We start from the raw sequence: 19,308 nt of genomic DNA, 5'->3' as shown, positions 1-19,308 counted from the left end.
GGAATTACTGGTGGTGATTCCTCACGCATCCCAGTATTTACATCCTGTGCCGTGTGACTGTCTAGTTGCTCCCTTGAAAGGGGAGGGGTACTTCGGCATTGCTTGACATTGAATTCAGTCTGTGGGGTGCACTTTGGTCAGGGGAATGAGGCTGGCCTGCCAGGAGCCAGTTCCCAAGCCTTGCGAATTCTCCCAGTGCTCTCACAATTCCATGGCTGCCCCAAAAGCACCCCAGGGCTATCCTGCTGACCTGGGAGCAAGACAGGCGGCATGTGGGAAAGAGCCGCCCCAGAAAAGCCAGCTGGTTGCAGATATGTGAGTAAAGCCAGGTGAGACCAGAAGAGCCACCTAGCTACGGCAGCCGGCATCACCTGACCTCCAACTGACCCTCAGCCACCCAGCGACGGAGGAGCCGCGGAAACGCTGACCGCTTTATGTGGCACAACCTGTGTGCATGTCTGCTCTGCAGAAGTTCATGGCCAGGGTCACTGACACACTTAGGAGGAGTTTGGAAACAGACGTTCCCCCAAAAATTCGACAATGACTTCAAGGGCTCCAAGGAAAATACAGGTTAGACTTGCACAGACAGGAGTGGAATGTGACTGAGCAGCTTGTTAGATGTGCCACAGCATGGTAGAACATGGCTTCAAACAAGGAGAAAGGGGGTAGGGTGAGGGTGCCCTACAGGCCGTGGTAGAGATTTTATCATGACTGCAACAGGAAGACGTTGGAAAGATATAAAACAAGGGACTCCTGTGATCTACCTGTTGATGGATGACTGGGTACTCCACAGAGCAGACAGAACAGGAGCAGGTGTATAGAGGTTGACGATTTTGATAGTTCTGGTGAAATAATATACTTCTTCATGTCCCTGAAGAAGTATATGATATGTATGATGTATACATATATGCATTAGTTTATGTATCAGATTTATCATATATATATACATATATTCAAAAGTACAGTGATACAGTCCAGCCCAATTTATCAGCACAATCAGTGACCAGAGGACATAAAGTATTTTTCAGGTCCGAAAGTATTAAAATGGTACACTTACAAACAAAATATAGCCCGATCTTCTGTAACACACACCCAGTATTTACACTGAGCAGAGCTGTAGCACTTCCCAGAGCAACAAGTGAAATGATATAAAAATCCATCAGGATTCCCCAGAAGCAAAGAGCCAACCCATGCAGCACAGGTGGGAGAAGTGAGTTCCCTGAGGAAGAAGTCTTATCTCTCAAACATCACATCTCTCAGGCAGTCCAAGGACAAAATTCTCTCTTACTGGGACATGGAAAAATCCTTTTAGAAATAAAAATGTATAGCCAGGAAACCCAAATATTATGTCCGATTCTTGTCTGTGTTTTAACCATGACACAATATTTATAACTTGTAGTGTTTCTCCACAGACTGCAATGCCCGAGAGCGGAATCTGCCATTATCCACAGACCATCCACTTCCCACCTGGCTTGGGCCAACCTGTGGAGTTCAGTCAATCAGACTTTCCCACAGAGTTCAAACCAGGTCTCACATCTAGATGTGCTTTACTGGAGGAGGAGGATGGGCACATTCAAACATGAGCTTTTAAAAATGATGTTTGAATGAGGTCAGAGGCATTGGAATTCAGTCCAAAGGAATACAAGGAGAATTTCAAAAGAAGGAGCCCAGTCACGACATTCTTTGCAAAAAGAAAAAAAAAATTTCTACAATGAAATTTAGCCATAAGTATAAATTGTACACAGTTTGGAAGGTGTAGCATTCTAGCATACTGTAAGCCAGATTCTTAGGAAACACAGGAGTGTTTTTACACATTTTATCTTACAACCCACGAAATGCTTTTTATTCCTTTACAGGCTACTGAGGAGCACACTGTGCCTTGGAATGACTCTGAGGAGTTTCTTCAAGAGGACTGTTAAAGCAGACGTGCTACAGGTCAAAGCCCCAGCCATCCGGACAACAGGCTACTTCTGGAAAGTGTGACTGACCTTGAGCACAGTCCAGATACTGCTTTTTCTATGGCATTTCCTCACCCCAACAGAACCACCATGCTGTCCCCCCTGGCCACAGGCTCTTACCTCTACTGCAAAATTAGAAGTAGGTTTTGAGTTTCTGTATTTTCTGTTGTTTCTGCTGTAGTCCTCAGTTCCTATTGGCAATAATGGCAGAAAATAAGCAAGAAATACCATAACCATAAAAAATATAAGCCAAAGGAATACCAGCAAGAACGGGGGGAAAAAACAAAAGCAGTAGGGAAATGATGGTTGGAAAATCCACAGCTCACAGAAAACTTGCACTGACACCTTGAAAACTATTTTGATAATGGATACTGCACATCGGCTCTCCTGCCTTCTGGTACTCCATTCCCTCTCTCTGATACCATAAGCTGTATTTCTACCTCTTCCTCACTCAGAGTCCATGGGGAGGGGGTGGGTTGATTCCATCCCAAGCTGAGGTGGGCATCTGATCAGAGACTGCCAGTCACACCATACCATGCACTGCATCAGGACTGGATTGTTGATGGCCACTTGCGGCAATCAAACCAGCCACCAAAACCCCCTTGACTTCTGCAAGGAGAAGACTGGTGGGTATTCTCTTTCCCCTGGCATTACTGGCAGACTGAATGCAGGCTTGGGGGCTCTGGAAGCCATATTTCCATCAGAGGAGCCACACTGAGAATGGAGAGAGGAAGGCAGAGCTGAGAAGCAGAAAAGGATTTATTGACCATGGCTGTTTAAATCCCAGAACGAGTCGTGCATGAAGGCAGTGCCACCCTTGAATTCCCAGTTTTACAAACCAATGAATTCCTCATTTTGCTTAATCTGGTTTCAGTAGGGTTTCTGTCCCTTGCAATTAACATATTCACAACTAATATATTTAGGTGCATGTATTTTGTAATTCTTTGTTTATAATCTAAGGCAGAAGCAATAACAAATATGTGACTTGGAATTATAGAAGCTTTAAATACCAGTGATTATAAGTCTTCATAACAAAAAATTCCTTTCCAGTCAACTCAAAAAGAATTTAAAACCAAAATGTGGCTAATATCACATAATTTGCTTCATCAATTAGGATGTATACATGCCCCAAAGTTGTCACATTTTAAGCATAACCTTAGAACCAGAAGAAAGGTCACTGTCATGACTCAGTAGAATTCATGTATTTTATAATTCACCCATTCTGTATGCTCCATCTATATTGTCGGCATGTCTTCATTATCTCTTGTACTGAGTGGGACCATAACTATTTATTTCTGTCTCCCCAGCTGGAGTCTGTTCATGCCTCTAACTTCAGCACATAGGACAGTGCCTGGAAAAGCTTCCCTGCTAGGTTGGCAGGGCAGCGGTAAAGGGCAACTCATAACATCAACAGCCATCAGGGAGAAAGGTTAAAGGTAAAAGCTGGGTAGCCTATCTTCAGTTATTATAAATACAGTGTAGGTTAAGAATATGCAAACATGTACATGTATCTCAATATCCCATCTTCCCCAGAAAGAATGTACCCAAAGCTAATATTGATACTAGGACATGGCAATACCGCTATCAATGATCTCTTTAAATTTTGCTTCTAAAAGTAGACAGCAATTAGTTGTCAAATCACTATGTCAAACACCTGAAACCAATATAATATTGTATGTCAACCATGCTTCAACTTTTATAAAAAGAAAGAAAAGATAAATAAATATAAAAGTAGACAGCAAGAATGCATAATACCTGGTTTCTGTTGACTTATTTAAACGTGGGGAAGAGACAAGAATAAAATGGAAAGTATGAGGAAAAAGAGGCAATAATAACTGAAAAGTGGGAAAAAGAATGAGACAGGGGAAAGGGGACGTAGATGCTAAAATCGTATGTTATACAAGTCACCTCTAATCCCCAAACCATTTACTCTGTGGCCCAGTTCCTGAAATTGTTGAGGTCTACTATTGATTTTAGTCACATGGGTATATGCCATTTTTGATTCAGAACATCACAGATGCTATCCTTGCCAGACCTTACCTAACTGTTTAGCCTCTGGTAATTGTTTTCAGTTGAATTAGAAGATAAAAGATGCCCTCAAATCACTATACTGCAGCCAGCCAATCAGAAAATGGCACAGAGAACAGGAATCCCAGCCCCTGCCTCACGCCTGAAGCCTTATCGTACTTAGATACTGAAGCATGAGATTTAATTATCATGATCACTATCTGAGCTTGACTAGCTGCAAATGAATTTCAAGTTCCAGGTACCCAGCCAAGGCACCAAATTAAGATGCTGTTAGCGGGCTTAATATTATACAAATGCTTACCTTCCTAAGAAAACAGCTCTAATTAAAAGAGCCTTGGCCTTGGGGAGAAGGAGTGGTAAACAGGAGACATGAGATACGTGAATTTTAGAATTTTTCTCTTTGTAGTAGAGGCATTTATAAAAATGAATCATTTGCCTTTAAAAATACTAAAGACATATATAAATCTAAGATGACCTTGATGGGGCTCACTCTTAAATGTTCTGATCATTGTTCCATTTTCAGACTTGTTCCTCTCATATGTTGTAGTTGTGCCCTGCTGTGCAGTCCACAAAAACACACCAATGTGTCACTGTAGACTTTTAAATTTGATGGGTGTGATTATGAAAATGGCATCCATGTGGGGACATGACTTTTTACTACGGCACTGTGGATTCTATCTGACTGATTCATCCCTTAAAGTGTTTATACAAAATACAAAGTAAGAGACAACTAGAGGTCACCATGTATCCTACTTTAAATTCCCCACATTTAAGGAGGTTCTAATCATCTCTCATGTCTGGGTAAAAATGACCCTCTCTGGTCTCATATTCTCTCCTGCATAGTCCTTGATGGACCCTAGTCTCAGCACTAGGAAATCAACTCGTTTCTCTTGTATTAACTTCATGCCTCCTGAGTGGCCTTCAAATTTTTATGGGGGATTAAGGTTCCTTCGATATTTGTATTTAGAGAGGAATATGCGCTGATTAGCATGCACTCTCTTGGCAGCCATGACAGTCACGTTTCCGATTGTAAATTAATACATAGACAACGGGGTTTTTAATACATCACCATTTTCTGGGTCAGAGTTCTTGGTTGCAGTCAAAGCAACCATCTCGGATCTGTGAGGGCCACAAAAAACAAGCATAGATGCTACAAAGCCAGGAATGATGCAGCCAGGAAATGGCTCAACTGCGCCACCAAACTATTCCAGCAACAAAATCATGGCAGATGCCACTACTTCTGGTACCACTGTCCAGGCCAGGGACTGGATAACAGACACACCAGCAAAGCTGGCCAGGAGGACCAGACCCCTCAGCCACTGTGCTTGCTGATTTCTCTGCCTTGGTCTTATGAGACGTGTCTTCTTGGGAAAACATAGGTTGTAGATGGAACCCTAACTATGTACATCTTTGGGAAATGTTCTGTGTTCATGAGCACCTGTCAATTTCCGGAGGCTCTCTCCCACATCTCTCCAAGATTTAAAGCTGCTCACTGAATCGTTCATGGCTTGAGTCCAGCTTTTAATTACACCAGTCAACTTATAACACACTTTTCAAGGCTGGAATCACTACCACCCAAGTGTATTGTACCAGGTAATGATACCCACCCCCAGTGGATGTGCTCACTGGGATGGAGGAGTCCGACAGATGCTGGATTCTATGAAATATTGATTGCTATGGGGGAAAAAGATTACACATTGCAAGAAGAACAGAATACTCACCCACAAATCCCTGGCTTTTAAACTATAATCACTGTGAAGGAACAGTGAAGTGTGTTTTAAGGGTTTTAATTCAGCCCTATTGACTCTGAAGCAGCAGAAAAAAGAACTCTGATGTTTATTCACTTGAAATGCACCGGCTTTCCACTTAACAGACCAGAGGCATTTGCACAGGCTAACAAAATACCAACTTTTCTGCAAGGCGTGGGCCAGGATGCCCAGCCAAGGAGACTAAAAGCTCTCTTCAGAAACTCATCTTCGTTCTATCCACATCCAGAGCTGTTTTTCATCTGTGAAGATGGAACACAAATATGTCGATGATGGCTGAAGATTCAGATGTCACCAGAAAGAGTCAGAAAGCCAGAAGGCAGCACAGCTCTAAGATAACAAATTGGCAAATTCCTGATACTGTTAATAAGAGACCAGTTTGTTCACTGGATGGAAATGCAATCGATTTTCTTTTTGAAAACTATAAAGGGTCTCCTTTTTATTCACTTTGTGTCTGGGGGAAAAAAAAATACACTGAGTTTACGTAAGAGCAAAACTCTGTGCCCTGCAGAAAACCAGGTGATCTCTGTTGGTAGATAAACTCAAAACATCAAAGCCAACAAATTAAGTCGTCAGCTCCCTGTCTTTCTCCTGCTGGTTTACCTTAACTTCATCCCTTCCTATACCACAAGTCTCTTCCTATTTTGGCTATAAAGAAACCCATTAGAATAGTAGTTCTGAGTTCAGGTATAGCCAAACCATCTGGTGGGCTTGTTAAAACAGATGGCTGGACTCTACCCCCCAATGTTCTAATTAAGTAGGGGTGGGTAGTGGCCCCAGGTTTTCATTTCTATTAAGTTCCCAGCTGATGCTGATGATGTTGGCTTGGGAACCAAACTTTGGAAACCACTGTATTAGAGATTCATCAATAGATCACTGGAAAGAAAATTACAGGCTTCTTAGGTTAGGACTTGGTGGGAAGGGACAGAAGCATGGTGGGAAGGGGCAGCACAACTCAGCTGGTTCTACTCCTGAAAGTCTTTATCAAAGATGCATCCTGCCTCCTCCCCTTGGCCTGGGTGACCTCCCAAGAGAGATGACGGCCTGTCACAAAGTTACAGGAAAAGGACAGCAGGCAGGGCTTAAGGCAATTGATCGCGGTCACTGAAGGCCTGGACTCAGCCCTCTGCTCACACCAGGGAGGGGGCAGTGCTCCTCCAATCACAGATGCTGGGCTGGCAGGTGCCACCCCAGTCAAGGTTCTGCCAGACCACCGTGTCATTTACACTCTGGCTCCAGATCACACTGCAGCAGGAGCTGGTGTTCTACATCAAGCTCAGATATTGGGACCCATCTCCCCTGACCTGATGTCCCACTCTGCTGCTAAGCTCTCCATGAGCTGCTGTAGAAAGCATGGCTAACAGACCCACACACCTGCTGCCTCTCCTACGTCTGAGATATTTTTCCCAAAATAAACAGATTTTAACTGCTTTGTGCGTGTTACTTGCCCATTTGCCATTGTTTTAAAGATGATAGAAAGAAAATGGTGGTCCTTTCATTGGCACAGCAGGATGGGCCAAAAGTATTGGTATGAGAGCCGAAAAAGTGAATGGGTTGCCCCCTGCCTTTCGTTCATATGCTCAGTATTGGAATAATATGTCCATCTTTCCAAACAGATGGTGATGTTTTTGAGAGATTGTGATACTATGTGCTGGCTCTTCTCCAAGTCTTGGTTAAAGTGGAGCTTCTGATTCTGTAGGTCTGGAATGTGGCCTGAAATTTTACATTTTAACCATTTCCCACGTGACATGGTTCGAACTTTAAACTGCATAGTCTTCACGTATTTTTATTTTTTAATCCCACCCTGTGTGGAAGAATAATTGGCACATATTGGACCCGAAATTTAATCAATACTTGTTTAAAGGGAATGTATAAGCAGTATTCTTCTAAATCAGTCAAAATTCTTAGTTGCAAGCAACAGAATCCAACCTTGGCTAATGTCCAGAAGAGTCGTGAGGACGCTGAGAGGTCAGCTGTAGGACTCGGGATGGGTGGGAGATCACAGCAGGTGTGACAGCGGGGTTCCACAGCCGGACTGGACTGTGTAGAACCTTGCAGCTCGGGGCGGACCCCCAACCACTGCCTGTCTCTTGGTGCCTCTACTTCATATTCATGTTCCATGGAAGGGAGCTTGGTCGGGTCATCTGTTCATGTGCTTGCCCCACACAGGGGGACAAGAAGCCCCACATCTCATCTCCTGAGACTGTATCCAACTGATAAGAAATCAGTTCAGTTAAGGAATCTGGGCTGCTCCCAGGAGAGGGAGACACATGATGGGCATCCTAGGGGTCCCCACCCTCTGAATCCAAGAAAAATAAAGGGGGTGCACTGAAGATCATTAACATATGCCCCGACTCACTGCTCGTGAAAGTCTGTGCCCATCAGCCTTGAAATTTTATCCTCATGGAAAGAGTTTGTCACAAGGAGTTTATAGAAACATATAATCAGACTCCTTTGGTTAGAGTTTAGCAGTCAATCGGTTTCTGACCTTGGGGGTTTATTTATCTTCTCTGAATCTGAATAAATGGGGATAACAATGCAGGCTTTAAAACTTGCTGAGTAAGTGCCCATTGATGGAAGAATGGATAAACAAAATGTGGTGCATACACACAATGGAACACTATACAGTCTTGAAAAGGAAGGGAACTCTCATCCAGGCTACAGTATGGATGAACCTTGAAAACGTTGTAGTAGTGCATAGGTCAGACACAAAAGGGGACAAATCCCGTGTCATTCCACTCCTGTGAGGTCCCTGGAGGAGTCTAATCCAGAGACACAGAGAGCAGGATGGTGGGGGCCAGGGCTGGGGGAGGAGTAGGGAGTTAGTGTTCAACTCGCTTTATCATTTAACTCACACTGCTTAAAATATAGAATCATAAATATGTGGACTGTATTCCTTGGGTTATAAGCAGGTAAGTAATTAAAGATGTTCCCAGAAAAACCATTAGAAGGCAGTTCCGCTCGCCCATAAGTGAATTACAAATGTGTTCTGAGGACTCATTAGGAAGTAAACAGCACATCATCAGAGGGGTTTACCAGGCAATTAGGTTAAGTACTGACAGAAGTGCAGTAGTCTGACGCTGCACCAACATTCCCATAACAGACCAGCCACTGGCCCAACTTGCTCCCTGCAGAGCTTGTGCCCACCTAGACCCAGGAAGAAATGCAAGTGCCACTGATCCCTACCTCCTGACCTCGGCTGGACTCTGGAGTCAGAAAGTCCCGCAGAATTCAAATCAGATTGCTTGGAAACCATTGGAGGAGTCCTCTCTCCCTCCCTCTTGCATTTGCCATGGCCCAGATGCTGTGCAAAGCACTTTATAATGCCTTCTGTAATCCTACAGCCCACGGCTGGGTCAGACTCTGTGACTGCCAGCTCGGGCTTCCAGGAGGCCACGGCCTAGAGGCTGCACATGCAGCTCCTCATGAGCATTCTGGCAGGTTTTCCTTCTCCATTGTCCCCATTCTACACCCGCCCTGGGGAGCACTTGGCCAGCTGTGCAGGCTTACACAGCCTGTTCTGTGTTCCTGGAGCCATGCTGGATCATGGGGTCAAGGCAGGAGCTCAGGATTGGACCCGGGACCCAGGCAGGTCAGACCTTCCTTGTGACCCGCACATGTCACCTCCACCCAGCTACAGAGGGCATGAGCTAGGGCATGAGCTGGGGCGCGAGTCCAAGGGAGGTCCTGAGGCGGGGGTCCCACCCGGGTCCTTCTCAGCAGTCTGAAAACTTCTGCAATCAAGGCTAACACAGAAAATGAACAGTGGGAGAGAGTAAAAGAATCTAAAAAAGAGATTCTAGGCAGCAGACTCAGCAAGCCAGGTTCACTCAGGGAAGGCTAGGTGCCCAGCACCCAGGGACTAGCACAGGCCTCAGATGCCACTCCCTGCTCCCCACTCGCCACCAGTGACTTGCATGTGGCTTGGAAGCTGACTGGCTTTATTTCAAATCTCCAGTCTGATATTTCCTGGTATGTCCCAGCTGCAGGGCCTTGTGAGTCACCTCACTTCCCTGTGCATTTCCTTGTCCACCTGGAACATGGGAAGCTACCCCTGCTTGTGGAGTTTTGAAGGGACCACAGACTGTAGGCATCCTGCCTAGCACGGTGCCTGCGGGCGGCGACACTTCAATTAGATAAAAAAATGCAAAATGCCATGGATGCAAAATACTGCACAGATGTAGGCTTTTTCCACTAGGCCTGTGAAATAAATATGCTCATTTGTTGGCCTCTGGACCCATAATCATGAGGACTTGTTCAAATAAAAATGTCTAAAAATATTTTTAAGTACCTAAAACATAAAATGATAATACCAATCAAGCTGGAGCAGTAAAGCTTTAGACATCATAATACTGACAGCAGTCTGAATGCTGTTCCCCAAAGAAATGTACCCAGTATGTTTCTTTACTTAACAGGTTCTCTTTTACCACTTCTTCTGTCATAGTCAGTGTTCTCACTCATGGTTTGGCCAACTTTTTCTATAAAGGGCCAGACAATTAATATTTTCAGCTCTACCGTCTCTTTTGCAACTATCTAATTCTACTCAAGCTAGACACACAGTAATTGGGGAAAAAGAACGTAAATAGTGAGGGTCAAATTCCTCAAAATTTTTGTAGCTTCAATAATGCTGAAAGTCAACATGGGTTTAACATATTTAAAACATGCATTTATGTGTATATATACTTATACACCCACACAACAAAACAGAGTATACCAATGTCCCATTGAACTTCCCCTGTGGGCATGGCACCCTATGAAAAAGGGCAAAGCTCCCTGCACTAGAATTCCTACATTACAGCATCCACAGGCCTCCATGGAGGTTAAACGTGTGCCCAGGAATGGCCCGGACAACGAAGGACTCCTTGCCTGATTAAATATGGAAATACTAGCCCATTTCCCTACGTTTAGCTAATTTCCCAAAGTGCTCCCATTCCTAAGGCTTTCATTTGTCTGGAGTTATCCACCCTCCCCCCCACCCACCACCCATTTGATTTTTTAACTTCAGTCAAATTGCCTTCATTTAAACTCAATTAGCTTTTGAGAGGAAAGGTATCACCTCGATCCCATTTGCTGAACTAAAAATCTCTTAATGTTCCTATCACAAATTCCTGTTTTCCGTGGTTTAAATATGAGGATCAGCCGACATTTGGTTTAAAGGTTCTAATCAGTCGTGTTAATGAAACTCGTTGCCTAACCTTCTTTGACTCCAACTGAGTTCCGTAATCATTTTCTTCTTAATTTTAGCACCATAAGGAATTTTTTCGTAAAGGACATTTCATTTTACAATCGAGTGCACTGCCCTAATGGGAGAGGGACATTTAGAATATAAAAACCCAAATTCCTTTCTAGAAGGGCATCCAGGATTAGCTGTATTTGATTACAGCACCCTAAAATAGTCCAAAACTACCCAATCTGAGTCAGTGGTATTTCTAGTCTACACAAATTGATTTCTGCTTTTGTCCCCAAACCTGCTCTTCCTACCAGGGCTGCTTGCCAAATATTCAGGGACATTTTTGACTCTGCTCTGTCTTTCAAAGCCACACAGCCAATTCACTGGCAAATGCTGGCAACTTGACCTTTGAGTTTTACGTAGCATCCAGTCACCTACCCCCCTGTTCCTGAGAGACTGGACAAGCCACCACCTCCTCCGGTTCTGCCCTCTCCTGCTTCTCCTTTGGCCTCTGCCCGTCTGTTCTCCACACATGCCAGAGGCATCTTTATAAAATACATCAGGCCATGTCATTGCCCAGACCCAAGGCATCAGTTTCCAAAATTGCCAAATCAAGGGCAAAGTCAAGGTAGGCTTCTCTGGCCCCAGTGCCCTACCCATCCCTGCTTCCTGAGTGCCCAGGCTCCCACAGCTGTTCCCTCTGCCCAGAGAGCTCTGGCCCCACCTGTCCTCCCCATGCCAGCTCTGCTCATCAGAGGCCTCCCCTGCCAGCCATAAGGAGAGGCCCCTCTCTCTGGCCACCCCCACCTCTTCTCCAGGCAGCTCGGCACCGCGGGATGTCATGCACTCCTGTGTTTATTTTCTCTTTGTCCACTAGGAGGCATGTTGTGAGAAGACAGGCTTTGTCTATTTGCTCACTACTGCAGCCCCACAGGTCACAACCCTGAGTTTGGCATTAGGTTGGTGGTCACCAGCATCTGATGCACACGGGCGTCTGGCCCTGTTCCCATGCCGGAGCACCCTAACAGTAGCCAATGCGGAGGCTGTGCTATCAGGTGCCTGGCACTCTTGCAAGGGTTTCAAAGATGAGCACATCAAGTCTTTCAACTAGGTGAGGCTTTCCATCACCATCCCATTTTACCAACAAAGAGTTGGAAGCACAAAGGGGAGAAATCACTCACCCCAAGACACGCAGCTGCTTGGAAGAAGCAAGTCCTGAGCCAGGTGGTCTGGGTCCAGAGCCCCCATGTATAACTACTGCCCACTTAGTGCTATCATTTAATTTATTAACTAACTTATTTATTTTGTCTATGCTACTCTATCCAGAACCAACTTGACTTTTCAGAAAAGTAAAGAAGGCTGTGCTCCTCTCAGACATAAAGCCCTCAAATGTTGTCCATCCTCAGCAAAGCAACTTCTCAGAAATTCATTAGGTTCTGAGAGCATGCCCTCCCCTTAGATGCGCTCACAGAACCCAGGGAAGGTGGAGGTATTCGGAACAGGAAGGAATTGGGAAGGAAAGTCTCAATCTGCAGGCGGCTCCCAGGCCCGGGGGCGAGCTTACTCAGAGAGGCAGGGCACAGCTCCCTCCTGCGTAGGGGACCATGCCGCAGCTGCAAACTCATCATAAGTGGCTGTGACAGTGGATCCACAGAGCTGCTGGCATAGCACAGAGGCACTGAATGCAAATGTGGGGACCATAGGTAATCCCTGAAGATCATACACTAGACATAGGAAACTGCACGTGGATAAGCTTGGGAGAAAGTGTATCTAGGAAAAGGTTCGGAAGTCAGAAGTCACACAGTGCTCTGATGTCCCACATCCTACATCCCAGGCTAGACCCAACCTCTCAAAATATAGAAAACACCCAGCTAAGCTTGTCCCACCAGGTAGGAGAGGATCCATGAGTCCATAACTATCAGAGCTCCCTCTGCACTTCCCCTCAGAACAGCGCGGTATCAGGAACCAATATTCATTTCCACAGTGGAGACAGACTGCCTCCCCACCTCAGCACCTTGTAGGGAAGCATCCTCTCTCACCCACATGGTCCCAGGGGGTCTGAACGGTGCCCTGCCCACTAGGCACAGGAGTGATTGTGTGACATAGGGTGGCCCATTAGGATAACCCATTCTTGCTGCCCTGGTGCCTGGCTAGAGTATGGCCCAGCGGCCCAATCCGAGACTGGGAGAGCCCTCCTGTCGACTCCTCTAGACTTCTCTGAGGCAGATGGGCTTGGCAGCTGGGGAAACAAAAGCTAAGGTTGCAGTCGGCACCTCCCCTGGCTGCATGGTACAAGGTGCATTTGTCTACCACAGAGGAAATTGAAGACAACACAGAGGAAATCAGAGCCTGGAGGAAGGGAGGAATGAAGCAGAGAGAGACATACTCCTTAGCCATTCTCTCCTAGAACTACCTTTTCACCAGATTATGACAGTGATGCCAACATTTTTTAAAGTTTCAAGACACAAAAAAACAATATTCCCAAACCAGGTGACACTATGCTTTTAATCTGTTTTCATTTTTTAAAAAATAGGTGTTCTTTTTCCATCCTGGTCCCTGCACTCCTAAAAGATTTATTTTTGTCATTGTAACACCCTGAGGAGCTGGGGAAGAAAAAACAAAAACTGAGAAACCAGGATCAACATGCTCACAAAACTTCAGGCTCCTCTATATGGAGCAGCTCACTGTTCCCTGCTGCTGTTATCCTTAGCTTCTGCAGGATGCTTCAGCCCACAGACCAGCGGAGCAATTACTGTGTCTCTGTCAGGGTACGTAGAGATCTGCAACACTTCACAAACACTAGTCAAACAGGAGGTATTTCAAAGAAAGCCTTGCGCAGTTGTTGCATTATGTAAAGACAGTATTTACTGCCTTCAACACAATTAGTTACTTTACACCCACAGGGATTTTTTATCCCCTCAACCTGTGAGGCTGCATTTAAAAATACACCCACTCAGAGGGGGTTTATGAAGTCTCAATTTGGGATGTTTAAAGATGATTGCTGTTGTTGCAAACTGCATAAATAATTCTAACTTTAAACGACTTAACTTGGAGAACTCCTCTTCAAACACAGGTTAGAAGGCCTATAATTCAGTGTAGCAGTTAAGAGGTCCATGGCCATTAGAAGCATATCAACTTACAGTTTTTTCCCAATTGTGTTTCCTTGAACACTAATTTCTAATGGAATTTTAATCAGTGTTAAGCTGAAGACAAAAAAGCCCCATGGTCTATTAATTTTGAGAAACACTAGGTTAAATAAAGCTAAACAGGTTTCTGCTGTGCATGACTTCTCAGAGACTTTACGGGTCCAGGGCCTTGTGAATCCCCAGGAGGAAGATACAGGATGCAGATAATCTGTGTTATGGGCTGCAAGTATTTCAGATTGCTTATGTTCCCCCAAATGACTTTAGACTCATTTTCCAGCAGTGACAGGGAACTTTGATCATGAAGGAATCAGCTGTTGCTATTTACATTGTGCATAAAAATTATGCTGAGCGTTTGAAGGGCAGGTAGAAAAGGGGACAAAATGATGGTGCAGGAGGCAGAAAGACAGCCCATTTGGCCAAGATCCCTATATTTCACTAAGCGTCTACAAGCAGGAGAGGTGGCTATATCACAGAAAGCTGATCATGAAGTGGAGAAGCTCGTCCAGCCATTCATGTACTTTTCCTTCACCCAACAAATCTGTATCGAGCACCTACTCCGTGCCAGGAACTATGCTAGGCTTTGGGGACTCAGCAGTAACAGAGGAACCTGGCCCCCACCTCTGTGGAACTCACCAATTCTGATTTGTCTTTAGATATACACAGCAATTAAAACAGAGCTTAGCACTAAGCAGGCAGTTAATGTGTATTTGCTGGGTGGATGGTTAAATAGTTTTTTAAAAAGTGGCATATTTGGATCCACACCAAATACACAAAAAGCAGTTGCGTGTGGCCTCTGCACATAGATTTCCAGAGGTCCCCCTGGCACGGGAGCTCTGTTTTACCTCTGCTGTCTTGGTGTAATAGTGGGTGCTGTCCATTTGCAATTTAGAAGTGTTCCAGTTTGGAACACAAATTATATGTGGCATGTGTGTATTGGAGAAAAACAGACAGATGGAAACAGTGGGGGTAAGTGGTTTCAGTTTGGAGTTCAGGGCAGCTAGACCCAGGGAGAATAAGAAGAGGGGAAAAAGCACACTGCCAAGACCCAGAAGACGTTCTGAAGTCAGACAGGGTGACCAAGAATGGGAGGACCACAGGCACGGCATGCTTGGTGCAGAGGTCATCTTAGAACAGACAAAAGGGGCCAGAGCTTGGCGTGTATTATATAGAAATAAGGTGTCCTGGGACATTTCTAAGAAGGAAGAATTCGAAACTTTGAAGGAAAACAAATAGAGACAGGGGCAGGTAGCCTGACCCAGCAGTTGCCATCAAACCTGTTCTAGTGACCACACAAGTGCTCAACAACAACTGATATTTTCTGAAGGCTCAGGACATGCTGAGCAACACGGTGAGCCCAAACACGCTCAGTCTTTGTGATCCTCACATTGACTATAAGGGCTGGAACCCTATAATTACTATTACTCCCATTTTATAAATGGAAACCCTGGAGCTCAAAGAATCAACCTCCCCAAAGCCACCCAAGAAAGATGTGTAAAAACTGGATTCAAGCCAGAGCTGAGGGCCAGCAGAGCCTGCTTCCTCCCATGCTCCGCACACGTCCTCCCCCACACACGCCCGGGTGCTCCCGAACAGAGAGGCAGGGCTCTGCACAAAAGCTGTGCATCCTCCCGAAGCTCTCAGCCAGGCCTCACCAACGAGAACGAAGAGCAGCAAAATGCAACCGGAAGAGAAAAGGCTTTGTTCAACCACCCAAAAAAGGAGCAGGAAGGATTCCAAGAGACTCATCTCACAAACCTCAAAAACACTAGAAGAAATGCACTCAACAACACTAGAAACGCATCGCATACCAATATATTCATGTGGTGGTGAACATCACCAAGGGGAAGTTCTGGGCATCCAAGCTGTTTAATTTCATCACACACTCAGAAGAGGGAAGACATCTTCAAAGGAGTGGAGGGAAACCGCGTGATTGATGATTGCTGGTGATGCATGTGACGAACTCTTAGCTGGGAAAAGATCATCTGAAGGCAAAATAAGATGTGAGGATTCTGCAGCCTCACCTCCTGGGCAAAAGAACCTTCACTGAGGAGCTGCCACATTCCTCTTATCTTCTGACTGAGAACCAGAGGGGTGCAAGTTTGGTGAGCCACTGGCATCCTAAGGAAGGGTGCCTCGTTACTAGGTCCTCAAAGTGACTGACTCCTAAGCCCCGTGAAAGTCAATAGATTCCCAAATATGTCACAGAGGAACCTTAGGATCCAAGACTGTGAATTTACATACAAAGGAAGCAGGAATTATTCCAGGGGATGAATAAGGGCAAAAGGAAAACACCTGAAGATGTTCGCTGTAGCATTATTTACAGCAGGAGCCCCTGACAAGCACTGCGATTGTGCCAGGACTGGCGAGGGTCTGCAAGCCTTCTGGCGCTTGCTTGAGGAAGACTGTGTTTAAATTATAATTAGGAATTTAATTCAGCACATTTGGAAGCAGTTGTATGTAATGGAAGAGGTCAGCCACAGGCTGCATCTGTGTCTAATCATGCTGTGTGGTTGTGGCAGCCAAAGGCCTGACCAAGAAAGAATACGTGGGGCAAATGCAAACAGTTTGCTCCATGGGGAGGGCAGGAAGCAAGGCTTCATTTTGTTTTCCCTTAAGTTCTTTAGGTCATAAAAGAAAAATAATGAAGAAGGAATATTCTGCCCAGCTATAATGAGATTAATCTGCAATTCAAACTGGTTTGTGATCCTGTTTTCCCCTCTTTCTACTAGTGGGATCCAACCTTTGAAACTCCACCTCCAAGACCCATTATTCTAAGGAGCTCATCTCCTTTCTTCTGTGTCTCCTGCTTCCACCCCAGCTGTGTTTACTCCCCTTGAATGAGCCTCCAGGCTGCTGGACAAACTTTCCACTCTGGGCACTTTGTTGGCCACATCCCCGAAGTCACCCTATCCAGAAATCTTCAACCCACCCAGAAGGACTCAAGTATGAGCTCCCTCTCCTGCCACTCCCCTCCTACCACCTCTGTCTCCTGCATCACGGCCTCTGGATCTGCCTTGCTAACAGCAGACATCCCTATGCCGTCCTTGGTTTTACCCACCTGGGTTCATTCCTGCACATGACCTGTAGGTCTCTGCACTTTGCTCCTGCCCCTGCCAACACCCTGAGTAGGTTGCAGACTCCAAGGTCACATCCTATTCACTCTGAATCCCACATGGGAGTAAGTATGGACTTTGGGTTATGAGCAAGTTTTCTGTATCCAATACCATCGAAGTTTTAGTCATAACAGGGCCACGATCAGCACATCAAGCTACAACAACAAACTCCACGCTGCCACCACATTACAGATAAAGCAAAACTGTGTCCCATGAGATGAACGTTGCTCCCCCAGTTCTGGCCAACCTGTTTCCGTCATTTTTTTCCCCAGTGGTTCACAGCACTTACACATCACGGATCAACAGTCTGTAAGTATTCTGAAACCAGGCAAATCCAAAGGTTCCCAAAGTCACATCATTCCAAATTCTTATAAAACGGCTGTATCTATGCAAATTTAAGAAAGCATATAAACACAAAGATCTGACTTTGTGACTAGATAAATGTTGGAGACTGGATAGGGAAGTCTCATCTGTGAAATTCAACCAGCAAGAAACTTCTAGCCAATACCACAGCAGTGAGAAAACTCCTGTCACCTGAGAACAAACAGTAGCATAAAAAAACAAAAACAAAAACAGGATTCCAGAGGAAACAGCACCAAGGGGTTGGGTAAGCCCAGACTTGTGGCCTAAACTTCTTCAACTGCAGTAATCCCCCTCTGATGCCCAGGGCACCAGGATGAACGGTCAAGCCTTCCCCAGCTGGATTCATTTTTTCAGCTCCTTGGGAATTTGAGTACACCTGGATGACATCTCCCATGCTTTGGGAAATGTGTGATGGATGAGCAGAGAGGCCCGGCAAACAAGCCTGCTCACGCACTGTCACGGCCCATCACACCAACCATCCATCTCCTGCTTACCTGGCCCAGCCGGACAGCCCTCTTTTCATACTGTTTCATTTTCTTCTTGCCAAAGAACCACTAATGTGTTCTTCCCCAGGAGCTCAGAAGCAATAGGAATGTAAACTCAGTGGCTATGGAGGCTTTCACCCCTGAAACTTAAAAATACTCAAGCCAAAGGCAATTGGTTTGATCACTTCTCAGAGCTGGGTTCCCACCTAAGTTAACAGAACGTTATTAAAAAGAAAAAAAACTTCACTAAGAACTATCTATGTGCTGCAGGGGGAGCAATGGACCTTTGCTGGAATGATCACGATTGTCAGACATAGATGGGCTGGCTCACCCCCATCCAGTCACTGCCCTAACCCTCCCTGAGGTGCCCAGTTCCATACATGGTGCATAGGAGGTGCCCAAGAAATTGTCCAGAACGGTGCGGCTTCTTACAACCTCCAAATTTATTCAGTCATCTGTACAGCTTTAATTCCATCAAAATCTTGGGAACAAACCTGGTGCTTTTTATTACATCTTTTTCTTGGATTATCCTAAATCATTCATGGGCTCAATCATTTCGTGCCTAAATGAAAAGGTCAGAGACAGGGAAAACGAAATCTGGGTGTGTCAGAGTTTGAAGGCTTTGTTCAAAAAATTGTGCTTAGGAATTTCGTTTTACAGAAAAACCTGTATCATTTTTGCCTTCTTGGTATTTTCTGGGATGGCATAGTAAAGTTAACAAAGAAGACCTTGCCTTTTTAAAAATTTGCATAATAGTTTCATTAACACCTAAGAGATTCTGAAAATAAATAACTTTAAGCCAGCAATCTCTGTTTTGCAGTTTACTTACTTAAAAACGCCATGTACTTTAGGGGAAGAAACCAAGTTTGTGTAAGAATTTTTACCCTCTGGGCATCTAATGCCACTCTTTCATTGAAGTGTTAAAGTTTCCAAACCAACTCCTCAACTGGGATAAAACACCTTCCTATATAAAGCATCTATAGTGTTGGCATGTACGTATCTATAACGCATTTTTCATTACAAAAAAGAACATTTCCGAATGTCATGTCTCATGGTAATATCCTCACCTGCCTCGCTGCCCCAGCAACTGTGGCATCTCTACATTATTTGCCTTAAAAAATGTTTTCAGGCTGAGGTCTTGAGTGATCATGCTGCACGCTGCTCGTTCTTTCTGTGTCCCTCACTCTCTCAATTTAATGGCTGTAATTTCATCTCTGATAGTTTTATAACCAAGTCCTGAAATTACACAAACAAAAACAACTGGCAGCGAGAGTGGCCC

At 45.0% G+C, this 19,308-nt stretch overlaps 1 protein-coding gene across 3 annotated transcripts in view; it reads right to left on the bottom strand.

Moving 5' to 3' along the window:
- TMEM132D (transmembrane protein 132D) overlaps positions 1-19,308 on the bottom strand; it is a 510,800-nt gene that overhangs the window by 319,686 nt on the left and 171,806 nt on the right. The gene's annotated exons all lie outside the window — the stretch shown is intronic.

The sequence above is a fragment of the Manis pentadactyla genome, chromosome 14 (genome assembly GCF_030020395.1).
Source record: "Manis pentadactyla isolate mManPen7 chromosome 14, mManPen7.hap1, whole genome shotgun sequence".
NCBI classification, from domain to species: domain Eukaryota; kingdom Metazoa; phylum Chordata; class Mammalia; order Pholidota; family Manidae; genus Manis; species Manis pentadactyla.
Note: the sequence above shows the minus strand (reverse complement) of the source record. Positions and strands in the feature narration are given on the sequence as shown.